The sequence below is a fragment of the Podarcis liolepis genome, assembly GCF_965112155.1.
Source record: "Podarcis liolepis genome assembly, chromosome: 6".
Classification (NCBI taxonomy): Eukaryota; Metazoa; Chordata; class Lepidosauria; order Squamata; family Lacertidae; genus Podarcis; species Podarcis liolepis.
The window spans coordinates 5,969,977-5,986,136 of NC_139559.1; positions in this window are offsets into that span (position 1 = coordinate 5,969,977).

Sequence of the window (16,160 nt, forward strand, 5' to 3'; positions counted from 1 at the left end):
TGAGTGCTTTTCCTTCCTTCCCCACTTAAAACGTGGTTACAAAGCACGGATCCACATGGATCCTCAGGATTTTTGCATTGGGCTACCCCAAACTCACCATCAGATCACACGTCTGTGGCCACAGCATGAACCACAAAAATCATACATCCACTGTTTCGTTTAGAATATTTTTTTCTTGTTTTCCTCCTCTAAAAACTATGTGCGTGTTATGATCGGGTGCGTGTTATAGAGTGAAAAATACGGTAAATTTAACTAACAATAATAATAATTAAGAGGAAAGGACACTCCCAAACCTTCTAGTAGTGCATTCTGTCCCCTTTTAAACATTAGTTTAAGTGTGAGGATGGCTGGAATATGTCTTACAATAAATTTCCGTTTACTGGGGATTATGGATGGCATTCTACCTAGCTCTCCTTTTAGCTTTGGATCATGAAATTTATAAAAAGATTTGCATACATTTATTTTTTCTGAAGATAGAATCCAATGTGTTGACATAGTATGATTCTGCGGGTCAAATACCAGAATTCAGTTAAGTTCCTGGTAGGCCTGGCCTATACGTGACTTCTGATCAGGTAGACATGTCTTGGTGCAATATGTTTTACTGGGAAGGCGTAGTCGGGCAGAGAAATATTGGAGCAGTTCTGCTTTGTGGCAGGACTGACAGCTGAATTTCCCCAGCCAAGTCCCTCAGGGAGGACTTTCACACACATCTTTTGGTCTTCTGAGGTTTGTGCATGGACAAAAACAAAGATTCTGGCATGGAAACTCCCAAGCTTAATGACTGTGATGGAGAACTAGAAGTCTTTGTCTTCCTCTTCTGCATCCCTGTTGACCCAAGTGGGACAAGAACAGGCGAAATAATAAATTCACCGAGTCTTGCTGGGAAATATACAAATGAACCAAACTGCCGGGAACTGACTAATTTCAAAAGCTGCACCCTTAATTTCTGCGGTGACCTCATTATGCTGCAAAGGCCTCGTACCTTAGTGCAAATCAAATGCTTTGCATACAGTGCATGTCCCAGGTTGAACTCCACCATCTCCAATTAAATGGCTCTAAAGTAGCAAGGGTCAAAGAGACTCTTCTGCCCGTGAGCTGTAAGAAATAAAGCCAGTCGGAGGACTAGCAGGCCAATGGTTTGACTTGGTGGTCGGCTTGCATAAGGCCTAGCTAGGTTCAGATCCTGACCTTTCTAGGTTGCACAGTTCTAGGGAACGGCTGTGAAAGACCACTCCCCTATACACCAGAGAGCTCATTATAAGGGGCTTTGTATAGCGTGCTGAACAGCTTTCTACTGTGTGTCATTCCCATTTTGCAATACCCACCTTACAAAGGGATTAGAGTTCTTTACAATTCTGTGAGGTAGGGCTAATTTGAGAGTGACTCACAAGGAAAAGGAAGAATGCAGCAGAGGTTTAAATGAAAAAGAGTTTGGGTGAATCCCAAAACTTGCTATTGTGCCTCTTTCATTTTTAAAGAACTTCCTACACCTGACAAGTCCCTGTTGCAATGTGCAGCTCTTTATCAGAAGAGATGACAGGCAGTATGTAAAAGAACGTTATTATAGTGCTATTTTTCTAGTAAAAGTGGTGCCAGAACTCCCCATGAACGCCTCCCTTGTTCTCTTACAATGGCAATGGCACCCACCTGAGAGGTGCTGGAACTGAGTTACGGCTGGGGAAAAAACCCTGATTATTATTATGAAAACAATAACCATAAGATAACTGTGGAGCCTGGAGACAACCAGTTAGGTCACATATCCATAGCAGTGACCAGAGAAGGAATGACCGCTGGGAGGAGCGCAGAGAGAAGAAAGGCCATGTTGCAGACATCTTCAGCTGCCCAGCAAAACATCTCTCCCTTGCATTTCTCTCTACAGCCACAGCAGGCACTGTAACTCTCCAACAGTTTGACTTCACCCCAAAGGCGCACTCTTCCATTGTCTCCTGATACAGATGAATGCAAACCAAACCTAAGATTAAGCCCCCTGGAGATCATCATATGCCACCTAGCTCTCAAGCAGCTTTGGAGGCAAGTCCTAGAAGTATTACTGCTAAAGTCACCTGGCAACTGCCATTCCGCTCCTCCTTTCCATGACCATCAAAGTGACACAGCTTTCTTCTGGAGAGCCTAACCTCTAGCAGGCAAGCACAACCGCAGCAGTGAGACCAGTCATAGTCTGATTCAGCTTTGGAAACTGGGACAAGTTATCCCTTCCAAAACAAAAGACAGGTTATAGTATTCATTTGCAGGCTCAAGTCAAGGGGCTGTTCCTCATTTTTAAAAGCTCTAAAGCAAGGGTTGTCAAACCTAGATAGCACCTTGCTGACAAAGGTCTGTATAGTTACAGCTATAGTTTTCCCAGTAGTGGTGTATGGATGGACCATAAAGAAGGCTGATCGCCGAAGAATTGATGCTTTTGAATTATGGTGCTGGAGGAGACTTTTGAGAGTCCCATGGACTGCAAGAAGATCAAACCTCTCCATTCTGAAGGAAATCAGCCCTGAGTGCTCACTGGAAGGACAGATCGTGTAGCTGAGGCTCCAATACTTTGGCCACCTCAGGAGAAGAGAAGACTCCCTGGAAAAGACCCTGATGTTGGGAAAGATGGAGGGCGCAAGGAGAAGGGGACGACAGAGGACGAGATGGTTGGACAGTGTTCTCGAAGCTACCAGCATGAGTTTGACCAAACTGCAGGAGGCAGTGGAAGACAGGAGTGCCTGGCGTGCTCTAGTCCAGGGAGTCATGAAGAGTCGGACACAACTAAACGACTAAACAACAACAAAGCAAGGGTTGCGAATCTTTCTTGGACACATGGCCATATCTACAAACCAGAGAAACTGGGCAGGATCTTTTCACTTGTGGCAACCTTGTAGACCATTCCCCTGCCTCCTGTGGCCCCATCCTTAGCTGTATTTTGCCATGTGGCTAAAGTGTGGCTCTTCCAAGAGGTTGCTGAGCACCTGACTGCTGCTTCACCTTCTCTGCTGTTCTGATGCAGAATGTGTCCCTCTTTCCCTGCTGTTTGGCCTCATCTAATTTATTTTGTTCTATTGGCTTATTGATGCTTTTAGTCATCCTTTTTTTTTTTAAGGTACCTGAGGAAAAGCAGGATACAATGTTTCTTTAAAAGCAATAAACTGCAAATAACAAAAAACTAAAGTTTTAGGGAAAAACTTAACAGATATGGAAAAGGAGAAATTTCAAGAGGAGACAGGTTTGATAGTGGTCAAGAAGGTGAAATACCTAGGGGTTTACTTAACATCTAAAAATGTGAATTTGTATAAGGACAACTATGAAAAATGTTGGTCAGAAATTAAAAAAGATCTAGAAATATGGTCAAATTTGAAATTGTCAATGTTAGGCCGAATCGCAGTGATCAAAATGAATGTATTGCCTAGAATGTTATTTCTGTTTCAGACCTTGCAGATACTTGACAAGATGGAATGTTTTAAGAGGTGGCAGAAAGATATCTCGAAATTTGTCTGGCAGGGCAAAAAGCCCAGAATTAAATTTAAAATATTGACAGATGCTAAAGAAAGAGGGGGTTTTGCCCTGCCGGACTTAAAATTGTACTATGAGGCAGCAGCTTTTTGCTGGCTGAAAGAATGGATGCTCCTCGAGAACACGGATATTTTGGATCTGGAAGGTTTTAATAATGCTTTTGGTTGGCATGCATATCTTTGGTATGACAAAGTTAACAGTGCCTTTAAAAATCACATTGTCAGAAAAGCATTGTTTAATGTTTGGATAAGATATAAAGATCTATTGGAAAATAAAACCCCTAGATGGGTGTCACCAGTGGAGGCTAAAGCAGTGAAGAAACTCAATATGGAGGTCGGATGGCCGAAGTATTGGGAAATTTTAGAACAGGATGGAGATAAGTTCAAACTACAAAGTCATGAGAAATTGAAACATAAAGTACAAAATTGGTTTCAATATCGCCAAATAGTGGAATTTTTCAAACAGGACAGGAAAATCGGTTTCCAGGTGGAAAAATCAAAATTAGAAACCGAACTGTTAGAACCCAATACTAAGAATTTATCTAGAATGTATAACTTGTTGCTGAAATGGAATACACAGGATGAAACAGTTAAATCGGCTATGATTAAGTGGGCACAGGATGTTGGACACAACATTATGACAGCTGACTGGGAATGGTTATGGAACACCGGCATTAAGTTTACGGCATGTAATGCCTTAAAGGAAAACATTATGAAAATGGTTTATAGGTGGTACATGACCCCAGTCAAGCTGGCAAAAATTTATCATTTGCCCGATAACAAATGTTGGAAGTGTAAAGAGACTGAAGGTACCTTCTACCACCTTTGGTGGACATGCCCGAAGATTAAGGCCTTCTGGGAAACGATCTATAATGAAATGAAAAAGGTACTTAAATGTACCTTTCCTAAAAAACCAGAGGCCTTTCTCTTGGGCATGGTCGGCCAATTGGTGACAAAGAAGGATAGAACTTTTTTCTTGTACGCTACAACAGCAGCAAGAATACTCATCGCAAAGTATTGGAAGACACAAGATTTACCCACTCTGGAAGAATGGCAGATGAAAGTGATGGACTATATGACATTGGCCGAGATGACAGGCAGAATCCGTGACCAACGAAAAGAGACGGTGGAAGAAGAATGGAGAAAATTTAAAAGTTATCTTAAGGACTACTATAAACTTAATGAATGTTAAAATGTTGTGGATTTCAGAAACAAAGGGGTACAGGGATATAAGGTTAGAATACAAAAGAGGACTAAGATGACAGAGATTGGAAAGTAATAATTGGGAGTTGTTTGTAGAATTATGGACATTGGGATGCAGAGAGGGGGGGTATGGGGAAGTCAAAGAAAAGAGGTTTATGAAAATATGTTTGAAACTATACGTGTATGTTTGTCTTTTTAAGTGTTTGTTTGTTTTTCTTAAAAAACTTTGTAAAATCAATAAAAATTTTATAAAAAAAAATAAACTGCAAATAAGGAAATTAGTAGGCAATTGTATTATTGTATTTATTTATAACCCACATTGTTCCCTGACGGAGACTCAAAGTGGCCTCCAGATAAAATAGGAACAGTTTAAAATATTGGAGAGTCCATTTAAAATCCATTAAACACAATCCAGTAAACCGCATGTGTGTGTGTGTGGTCAATTAAAACATACAGATAACAAACAGAACAGCACCAACCCTTTCATTAAAAGCAGTCAGTTCCCCCAAACCTGTTGGAACAATTAAGTCTTCAACTGCCAACAAAAGGACAAGGAGGGAGGCAGTCTGGCTTCTCCAGGGAGGAAGTTCCAAAGCCTGGAAGCAGCCACCAAGAAGGCCCTATTCTGCATACCCACCAAGAGTGGGGAATGCTCCTCTGCCCCTGGTTGTAGGAAGAGACCTCGTTTGGAATGCTAATTACTACCCTACTCCTATTATTAATTACATTTGTATCCCACTTGTCCTGCAAGGAGTCCAAGGAGGATTACATAGTTCCCATTTCATCCTCACAACAACCCTGTGAGGTAGACTAGGCTGAGTAACTGGTCCAAGGTTGAACTGGTCCAGTGAGCTTCATGGCCAAGTGGGGGATTTGAACCCTGGTCTGCCCGGTCGTAGTCTGACACTAATCACCACACCGCAGTGGCTCTCACAGGTTGTCACAAGAGTCCAAGGATTTCTAAAGGAGGTTGCCGCAAGGATTTGTGCTGTGTCTTTGTGTAAGAATCCTTCCCGATAAAGAGCTGGAGATTAGTGGCAGAGGGCCTGGCTTGCATGCCAATGGTCCCAAGGTTCAATTGCTCACATTTCTTAGAATCGTAGGGTTGCAGAGTTGGAAGGGATCCAGAGTGCTGGACAAGATCCACCTGAAACTGGGGAGTCACTTACCAGTTTCAGTAGCGCCGAACTAGATGAACCAATGACCCAACATGTTCTAAGGCCTTTTCCAAGGAAGAGGAAGCTGGGTCAATGGCTGTGTGGCTCCCACTCACAAGGGCACGTACTGGGTTGCCTTAGAAGCGACAGCACAACTGGCTGGCAAGGAAGCACAGCACAGCACAAATTATTAATATCTGCATTGTGCTATTCTGCACATGTTCCCAATTGGGGTTCCGCTTCTCTTCCTTGTAAGGAAGAAAGCTATCACAGATACTTTCCCGGTTCTGGTGGCAAAGTTCACTGATAGGCTATCCTGGTTTTGTAGAGAGAGATTTCTGGGGAAAGTATTTAAAGTGGAGGGTGGGGAGATAGATTGACCCCTGGGGTTTTTTGTTTTTGTTTGTGGGGAGGCATAGAGTTCAAGCATTACTTAGTCCCAAGAGAGGCAGAACTGAGTTCCCAAGTCTTCCTTTGGGTGGTAACAAGTAACTTCTGATGGCGGAGAGCAGGGCCAGATTTAGGTTTGATGAGGCCCTAAGCTACTGAAGGTAATGGGGCCCTTTATATGTCCAGCTGTCCTTTGTCAACAACAAATTGTCGCTGTTTTTGTGTGCTGAATATATGCTAAATGGTAATTTATGGACCTGATAGGTATATAAAGCCATTTGCACATGTTGCTGTGCAACCAGTCCATGCAGAATGTAGGCACCCTATATATAGAAATGAGCAAACCAGGGATATTTTAGGGAGCAGGCTAGCAGGCGGGGCCCATTACTTACATCATAGGAGCCTACACAACACAAAACACTGCTGCTGCATGTAGGTTTTATTTATTTATTTATTTATTTATTTATTTATTTAATCTTATATTTTTGAAAAGTACATCCAAGGGGGCCCTAAACTATAGCTTGTTTAGCTTAAACATAAATTCGGCACTGGCGGAGAGCCCAAGCTACTTAGTTACTGCTTTGATCAGCAGAATTGGCAGTTTTGCATGTGCTGCAGAATACCCGCACCACATCTGTAAGAATGCGATCATTTAGTGTGGCAGCACCAACACTTTGGAACTCCCCACCTCTTGACACCAGGCTGGCACCTTCACTGTATTCTTTTCAGCACCTGCTGAAAAGAGAAGCTGCAGGATTGGAGAGTGAAGAACAGGTGCAGAGGAGGGAGACATAGGTCAGGCTGGTGTTGAGTCAAGGGCTTCCACACCTTCTCCTTCAGCCCCCCACTCTCCTCCTCCACTGTCTCCCAGGACCAAGAGTGGATGGAAGATGGAGGAGCAGAAACAGGTTTCATGCAGGCATAGCCTTCACCTGCTTGCACACAGTTCAGGTCGGGGAGATAGATAACTGCCTCATCAGGTGCTCACCTAGGAGTAACTAAGTGTGACTGATGGGCATGCCTTTCCCTAAGTATAAAGGTAAAGGTAAAGGGACCCCTGACAATTAAGTCCATTCGCAAACGACTCTGGGGTTGTGACACTCATCTTGCTTCACAGGCCGAGGGAGCCGGCATATGTCTGCTTCCACAGACAGTTTTTCCAGGTTATGTGGCCAGCATGGCGAAACCAGAGCAGCACACAGAAATACCGTTTACCTTCCTGCTGGAGCGGTACCTATTTATCTACCGTATTTTTTGCTCTATAAGACTCACTTTTTCCCTCCTAAAAAGTAAGGGGAAATGTGTGTGCGTCTTATGAAGCGAATGCAGGCTGTGCAGCTATCCCAGAAGCCAGAACAGCAAGAGGGATTGCTGCTTTCGCTGCGCAGCGATCCCTCTTGCTGTTCTGGCTTCTGGGATTCAGAATTTTTTTTTCTTGTTTTCCTCCTCCAAAAACTAGGTGCGTCTTATGGTCTGGTGCGTCTTATAGAGCGAAAAATACGGTGCTTGTACTTTGATGTGCTTTCAAACTGCTAGGTTGGCAGGAGCAGGAACCGAGCAACGGGAGCTCACCCCATCGCGGGGATTCAAACCACCGACCTTCTGATCAGCAAGTCCTAGGCTCTGTGGTTTAACCCACAGTGCCACCCGCGTCCCTTCCCTAAGTATACTTTTGGCAATTAATAGTTAATTCCTCACTCTGGACACTTTTTTGTATGACAGTGATATGGCACTCCCACTTTGCACTATTCTGGGGGTTCTGCCAGAGCCACTTGTAAGGGGGCCCAGGGGAAGGAAGTGGAGAAGAACCATTGTGTAAGCAGCAGTCCTTGTGCAGGGCATAAGAACATAAGATAGCCCTGCTGGATCAGGCCAGTGGTGCGTGTAGCCCAGCATCCTGTTCTCACAGCGGCCAGGCAGATACCTGTGGGAAACCCGCAAGCAGGATTCGAGCACAAAATCACTCTCCCTTCCTGTGATTTCTAGAAACTGGTCAGGGGCGCCGACTTATAAAAAATATTGGGGGGGCCCATACCGGGGTCCTGCCGCTGGTTCGCTCGGGTAGCCGGGAGAACGCAGTTCGAGGTGGCGGTGTTGGGGAGAGACCCTCACTCAGGGCGCCACTAGACTTGGCGGCCAGCGGCCTATCTGGGGGGTTTTGGAGCGTATTTCGGCGGAGCGATTGGGGAGGAGGGGGCTTGTTGCCGGATTCTTCAGCTGAGCCGGAGATCCGCTGCTGGGGGTCCCTGGGCCGAGTTGTGAGCACGGCCTGCTGAAGGGAGATCCAGCCGATTGCGCGACGGGGACGGCCGGGGCTCTCCGGCTAGGGCGCGCGGCTGGCTGGCTGGCTGGCGAGGGAGCAGGTGGGGAGGAGGCGGGGGTCCTCACTCTCTTAGGAAACGCACCCGCGCGCCCGATTGCCACGAAGTCCGAAGGGTGCGTGTGTGGAATTAAAAAGCAAAAACGAGATACGGGCAGGGCAAGCAAAGAGTTTTCTGCAAGAGGATGGAGGGCAGGTTGAAGAGAAAATCACTCAGGATGAGACAGTCAAATCAGCCATGATAAAATGGGCTCAGGATATTGGGTATAACATCATGTTTGAGGACTGGGAAAGGTTATGGACCACCGGAATGAAATTCACGGCATGTAATGCCTTGAAGGAAAATATTATGAAAATGATTTATAGGTGGTACATGACCCCAGTCAAGCTTGCAAAAATATATCACCTGTCTGATAATAAATGTTGGAAATGTAAGGAGGCTGAAGGGACATTCTTTCACCTCTGGTGGACTTGTCCAAAAGTGAAGGCCTTCTGGGAAATGATCTATAATGAGTTAAAAAAGGTATTTAAGTATACCTTTCCCAAGAAACCAGAGGCCTTCCTCTTGGGCATTGTTGGCCAGAAAGTGTTAAAGAAGGATAGAACTTTCTTTATGTATGCAACTACAGCAGCAAGAATACTTATCGCAAAATATTGGAAGACACAAGATTTGCCCACACTGGAAGAGTGGCAGACGCAATTGATGGACTACATGGAACTGGCTGAAATGACTGGCAGAATCCGAGATTTGGGAGAAGAAACAACGGAAGAGGACTGGAAAAAATTTAAGGACTATTTACAAAAACAATATAAGTTGTATGAATGTTAAAAATTTACACGATTCGGAAACTATAGCTTCAGCAATTAGATTTGGGAATCAGGAAATTATATTTTATGTAAGAAAAGGTCAAAATCTAAGGTAATACTATGTTTAATTTAAGATATAAGTAACTGATGAAAAGTATGTTAAATTTAGAGGTATAGTATTTGAAAAGTACAAAATAAGGTACGAAACAAGGTAATAATTTGCTGATATCTTTATTATAAAGAATGCAGGGTAAGGGAGATGCGAGGAAGTCCAGTTAGTTATATAAAAAATGTGTTGAATGGTTGGTTTTCTTTTCTTCTTTTTCTTTTTTTCTTTTTCTTGTTCTTTTACTTTTTTCTTCAGTGTATGTTTCTAACTTTGTATTTGAAAACTTAATAAAATATTTATAAAAAAGAAGAAGAGAAAATCCTTTCGCTTTTCTGGGGCTCAGGGAAGTCTCAGAGCCGGAGGTTGGGGAAGGGACCCCCTTTGCTCTGCCCTCTTCTCCTGTCTTAGATTTGCATGGGGGTCCCCGCCCGAGCTTGCCTGGCCACCGGGCCACACAAGGGCCGCGCTCTACGCGGCGCACCTTGCTAGCCGCGCAGCTGTCCTCCGCGGCTGCGGAGCGGCCCTGCGCCGGTGCCCAGCCCCTCTGGGGGCCGCTGCGGTGCCAATGACAAGCGGGCGACGTCGCGGGCGGGGAAGGCGTCGCTTTCTTTCCCGATCCTGCATCCTCCCAGTCTTCCAGCCCTTTTTTGGGTTGGAAGCTCGTCTCGTTCGCCCTTCTCCTTTCTTCACCCTGCGCGCAATTTTCCTCCCTCGTCTCCCTCCCCATTTCTCCTTCCTTCCTGACTGACTGACTGACTGAAGGGGTTGGGCTTGGGCTCGGGCTCGGGCTCGGGCTCCGGGTCGGGCTCAGGCTCGGGCTCGGGGTCGGGCTCCGGGTCGGGGTCGGGCTCAGGCTCAGGCTCGGGCTCGGGCTCCGGGTCGGGGTCGGGCTCAGGCTCGGGCTCGGGCTCGGGCTCCGGGTCGGGGTCGGGCTCAGGCTCAGGCTCGGGCTCCGGGTCGGGCTCAGGCTCAGGCTCGGGCTCGGGCAGCCACAGCGTCGGCGGTGCACGGGCGCCGTATAAAAGCCGCGGACGCGCCCACCGCCGCCCGAGATTATTGGGGGGGCTGAGCCCCCCCAAACGAATTTTTGAGGGGGCTCGGGCCCCCTCAAGCCCCATGGAGTCGGCGCCTATGAAACTGGTACAATGGTACCTCAGGATGAGAACGAGATCCGTTCTGGAGCCCCGAACGCAACCCACCACTGCACATCTGCGTGTGCATGGGTCGCGATTCGCCGCTTCTGCACATGTGCACGACGTCATTTTGAGCGTCTGCACATGCGCAAGCAGCGAAACCCGGAAGTAACGTGCTCCATTACTTCTGGGTCGCCGCAGAGCGTAACCTGAAAATGCTCAACCTGAAGCACATTTAACTCGAGGTATGACTGTATTCCAAAGCAATGCTGCCTCCAGACTGTGGTGACAGAGCTCAGCCGTCATGATTAATAGCCATTGATAGCCACCTCATCCATGAATTTGTCTAATCCTCTTTACAAGTCGTCCAAGTTGATGGCCTGGTTGATGGCGCTCCATAGATAAATGATGCACTCTGTGAATGAGTATCTGCCCTGAATCTTCCACCAATCAGCTTCACTGGATGTCCAGGAGTTTTAGTATTCCAAGGGAAAAGATTTTCCCCCATCCACTTTCTTCATGCTATTCATAATTTAATAAACTTATATTGGTAATCCTCCTTTGGTAATCCTCGCAGAACTCTAGCCCAATGGTTGCCATTAATTTGATTTTGAACTGATTTTAAAATGAATTGATTTTGGAATGTTGTGTTACTTTTATTGTTGTTAGTCACTCTGGGCCCAGCTGGGAAGGGCAGGATTAATAATAATAATAATAATAATAATAATAATAATAATAATAATTTCGCCTCTTACTCCCCTTTTCTCCACAGCATCTCAAACACTGCAACCATTCTTCACAGGGGAGTTGCTCCATTATTATTTTTTGAGGTCAGGCTGCCAAAACTGTACACACTATTCCAAAACACAGTCACATGATAGCTTTTTGCAACAGCATTATGATATTGGTGGTTTTATTTGCAATTCTTTCTCTAATCCTGGTGGGGCTTCTTACGTGAATCCCAGCCTCTGAAGCTACAATTTGGCCAGGCTAGTAAAAACGAGTTAGCTAACAAAAGCTGTAAAACAACTGAAAGTTTGCAGGTGAGGTTAATTTGCATATTTTGCTTTTATATTACCAAATAAGACGGAGGATGTTTTAAGGGGAAACCACCACTATTTCAAATGATGATGATGATGATTACTGTGCGGGTGTGGGGATGGGGGAACTGCTCAAATTCTCTGGCAATACAAAACAAAGGGGGGGGGGAGAAATTCACACCCTTTCCCAACCCGCCTACGCCCAAAGCTGACTCAATTTTATTTACATGATGTGTCTCAAATACACTGCTGAGGGCAAGTAATTTGAACACTTTACAACCAAAGAAAGTTCCCCCAAGTTCCCCCAATCCATCCCTAGCAATAAACGTTACATCTGCCAGCATTTACACAACAACAAAAGGCACAGGATGATGTTCTACTGGATCTCATCCAGGTGAGCAGGCAATGTTTCGAGATCAGTATGCTAACTTATGCGAAGGGACGCGGGTGGCGCTGTGGGTTAAACCACAGAGCCTAGGGCTTGCCAATCAGAAGGTCGGTGGTTTGAATCCCCCATCACCGCTCCGGCAGGAAGGTAAACGGCATTTTCGTGTGCTGCTCTGGTTCGCCAGAAGCGGCTTAGTCATGCTGGCCACATGACCCGGAAGCTGTACGCCAGCTCCCTCGGCCAATAAAGTGAGATGAGCGCCACAACCCCAGAGTCAGCCACGACTAGACCTAATGGTCAGGGGTCCCTTTACCTTTACCTTATACTAACTTAATGCTGATCTAGTAAATTTTCTGCTTTCGTATTTCTCAACGGCACATTCTGGAGGTCCTGCAGTAAGGATTGGTGACCACGGAATGCCCCGTTATAAAAGTACTGTGTGATGTTATCTCTGGAGCAGCACTGGCTGTTCAGACATGGGGAAGTGAGCATTTCCCGTCATTGTCCTCTGAACAGTCACAATCGCGTCGGATTTTTAAAAATCTATTATGTTCCTGAATTTACTCGGGTTTCCTGCTTCTCCAAACCAGCCTTTCATTTTGTACGGTCCCTCTTAAACTGGGGAGCTAGGGCTGGGTGTGTTCTTTCAGCCCAAGGTCCATGTTCTCTTGTGGGCAACCTTCCAGAGGCCACATGTCGAGCCATGGGCAGGACCAGAGAGGAAAGTAGGCACTCTAAGGAAGGCGACCTTCTAACAAACTTAAGCCAGAGGTTTCTGCAAACGCACACAGATGCAATGTTCCCACCTGCGAAGCCAGAGACATTCTGACAGTTCAAGGACATAGTCCAGCCAGACTAGCTGAAATATACTCAGAGTCAAGTGTGGATTTCATGCTCTTTATTCAGCTCATAGTAGTGACGAATGAAAGTTCCCCCAAAATATCTGCTTTATATACATTATTTACACAATGGGCCGCACGTGATTGGCTAATTCTGGGATTCTCCTGTAGGCCAATCAGGTTGCGGATTCATTTCCACCTGGAGCTGGATTGGGTGGCTCCTGCGGACCAATCATACTGCTGCATTGTTCTAGGACCAATCAGACTGCTTGCATTCTGAACCCTATTGTTCTAGGACCAATCAGACTGCTGCATTCTGAATCCTATTGTTCTAGGACCAATCAGACTGCTGCCTTTTGGATCCTATTCAACTCAGTACATAACACTAGCACACTCAAGGACAGCTCAGAAGAGGGCTGGCAATGGGGGGGGGGGCGGACCTGGGGAATGTACCCTGGGCTGGACAGAGAGGCCTAGAAGACCCCTGGGTCTCAGGTTTCCCACACAAGAGATTGCACCACCTGAGCTGCCACCCCCACTTCTCCTCTCTCCTCCCCCAACTCCTGTCCACTTTCCCCTCTTTTGCTGCCAGTTCAGCAGTGGCAATAATGATACATCTCCTCCGCCTCCCTACCTATTCTTAGAAAGAAGAAGAAGAAGAAGAAGAGTTTGGATTTGATATCCCGCCTTTCACTCCCCTTCAGGAGTCTCAAAGCGGCTAACATTCTCCTTTCCCTTCCTCCCCCACAACAAACACTCTGTGAGGTGAGTGGGGCTGAGAGACTTCACAGAAGTGTGACTGGCCCAAGGTCACCCAGCAGCTGCATGTGGAGGAGCGGAGACGCGAACCCGGTTCCCCAGATTGCAAGACTACCGCTCTTAACCACTACACCACACTGGCTCTCAAAGGGCCAAGTGGGTCCTTCCTCAGGTGATGAGAGTGCCTGTACTGCCACAAGTAGAAATGTGTTTTCAACATTTTCACTCTATGTGGGGCTACCTTTGAAGGTGACTCGGAAGCTGCAACTAATCCAGAACGCAGCAGCCAGACTGGTGACTGGGAGCGGCCGCCGAGACCACACAACACCAGTTTTGAAACACCTACATTGGCTCCCAGTACATTTCCGAACACAATTCAAAGTGTTGGTGCTGATCTTGAAAGCCCTAAACGGCCTCGGCCCAGTATACCTGAAGGAGCGTCTCCACCCTCATCGTTCTGCCCAGACTCTGAGGTCCAGCTCTGGGGGCCTTCTGGCGGTTCCCTTCCTGTGAGAAGTGAGGTTGCAGGGAACCAGACAGAGGGCTTTCTTGGTAGTGGCACCCACCCTGCGGAACGCCCTCCCATCAGATGTCAAGGAAATAAACAACTATCTGACTTGTAGAAGACATCTGAAGGCAGCCCTATTTAGGGAAGCTTTTAATGTTTGATGTTTTACTGTGTTTTTAATATTCTGTTGGAAGCCACCCAGAGTGGCCGGGGAAACCCAGCCAGATGGGCGGAATATAATTAATATATTATTATTATTATTATTATTATTATTATTATTATTATTATTTAGAAGAAAAGCTTAAAAGTAACAAGTAATAGGTGAGGTTGGTAACAGGCGAGCGGGTAGCAGAGGGCCTTGCTGGGTGTGCAGCTGAGAGCAGCAGCAGGAACAGGGCAGGGAGGAATTGAAGCAAGTAAACCAGAGTCCTGGGATGGTGGCGTTGCCAATTTTCTGTTGCCTGAGGGAATAGTCTCCACATGCTTCATGGAAGAGATGGTTCTGTTCTGGTATTAAACTGAAAGCCTGCTTGGAAGGGCTGTGTTGTTTAGTCTTTGCTCATAGCTGCCAGAAAACTTTAGAGATGCTTATTAAATGTACGTGCATCACAAAGAGCCAGTGTGACATTGTGGTTGGACAGCTGGACAATTGTTCCAGAAACCTGGCTTCAAGTTTTCACCCTTACGGAACACGCTTACTCAGAAGTTTCATTGGAAGTGAAGTAACCAGGTGTTTGTATAATGCTAATGTTGGGAGATCCAGCAATAGAAATAATTTGACCCGGCTAAGCCAGATGGAAGGGCCGTCTCCTTTAGCATCTTGCATTGTTAGCCAGTTCCGAGTAATTCCAAGGATCCTGTGAAACAGAGTTGGAAGGGACAGAAGTTCAGAAGATTTGGAGTAGATTTGGAGTAGTCATCAAGGATTATTTAATGGTGACTAAAACTCCTGAGGCAAAACAGCTCACAGCTAAAGCATGATACATGTGTACACCTATTGCTTAGGGCAGGGGTCGGCAAACTAAGGCCCGGGGGCCCGGATCAGGCCCAAATTGCCTTCAGGATCCAGCCCCTGGACTGTCTGTGGATCGGCATGGGGATTCTGTTCATTCGGGCTGCGCCATTTCCCCCCACACCATTCCATTTCCCCCCCTCACACACACCGTGGCAGCGCCTCCTCCCTCCCTCCTCCTGGCTCCTCCCTGCCCTGCCTAGAGGAGGAAGGGGGCTGGGCTGAGCTGGCTGAACGTCATTTTAAGCAGCCCCTCTCCGGAGCCAGCCCTTTCGCGCTGCTCATCTTCCTGCCACCGCAGCCGTCCTGGTGCTTCTATGGGCCAGAGAGCGGAGCGGACGAGCTTGCTCAGTCTACCCACAAGAAGCAGCAGCCATAGTGGTGGTAGTGGTGGTGGCGGCAGCCCCTGGGGGGGTAAGCACAGCGGCTGGGGCTGGGGGGTTGGGGAGGAGGACTCCTTGCCCCCCTCACATCTTCTTCCAGCTCCCCTCCCCACGTGCCGCCACAAGGTCTGAGGGACAGTGGACCGGCCCACTATATGGAATTGGCTGAGATGACTGGCAGAATCCGGGACCAAGGAGAAGAGTCGGTGGAAGAAGATTGGAAAAAATTTAAAGTATATCTTCAAAAATATTGTAAAATTAAGGACTGTTAGAAAGGTGTTGGAAAAAGAAAATTAGGTAGTTTTGGTAGATATGAGATAAAGGATTAAGCTAAAATGAGTTGATGAAAGTGATGAAAGAGAGGACGTTAAACTATATTATTTTAAAATAAATTACTTAAATGAAAATAAGGTTGGAAGGATTTGCTGAAAAAACGATTTGAATTAGAATACAAAATTGGGAGGTGTGAGGAGGTCAAGGAAATAAGTAAAGGAAGAAAGCTATGTAAAGGTTTAATCTGTTCTTTTTTTATGTAATTTTTTTTTAATTGAATGTATTTTTATACCTTCTTTTTCTTTTTTTCTGTTACTGTTGGATTCCTTTTTATAT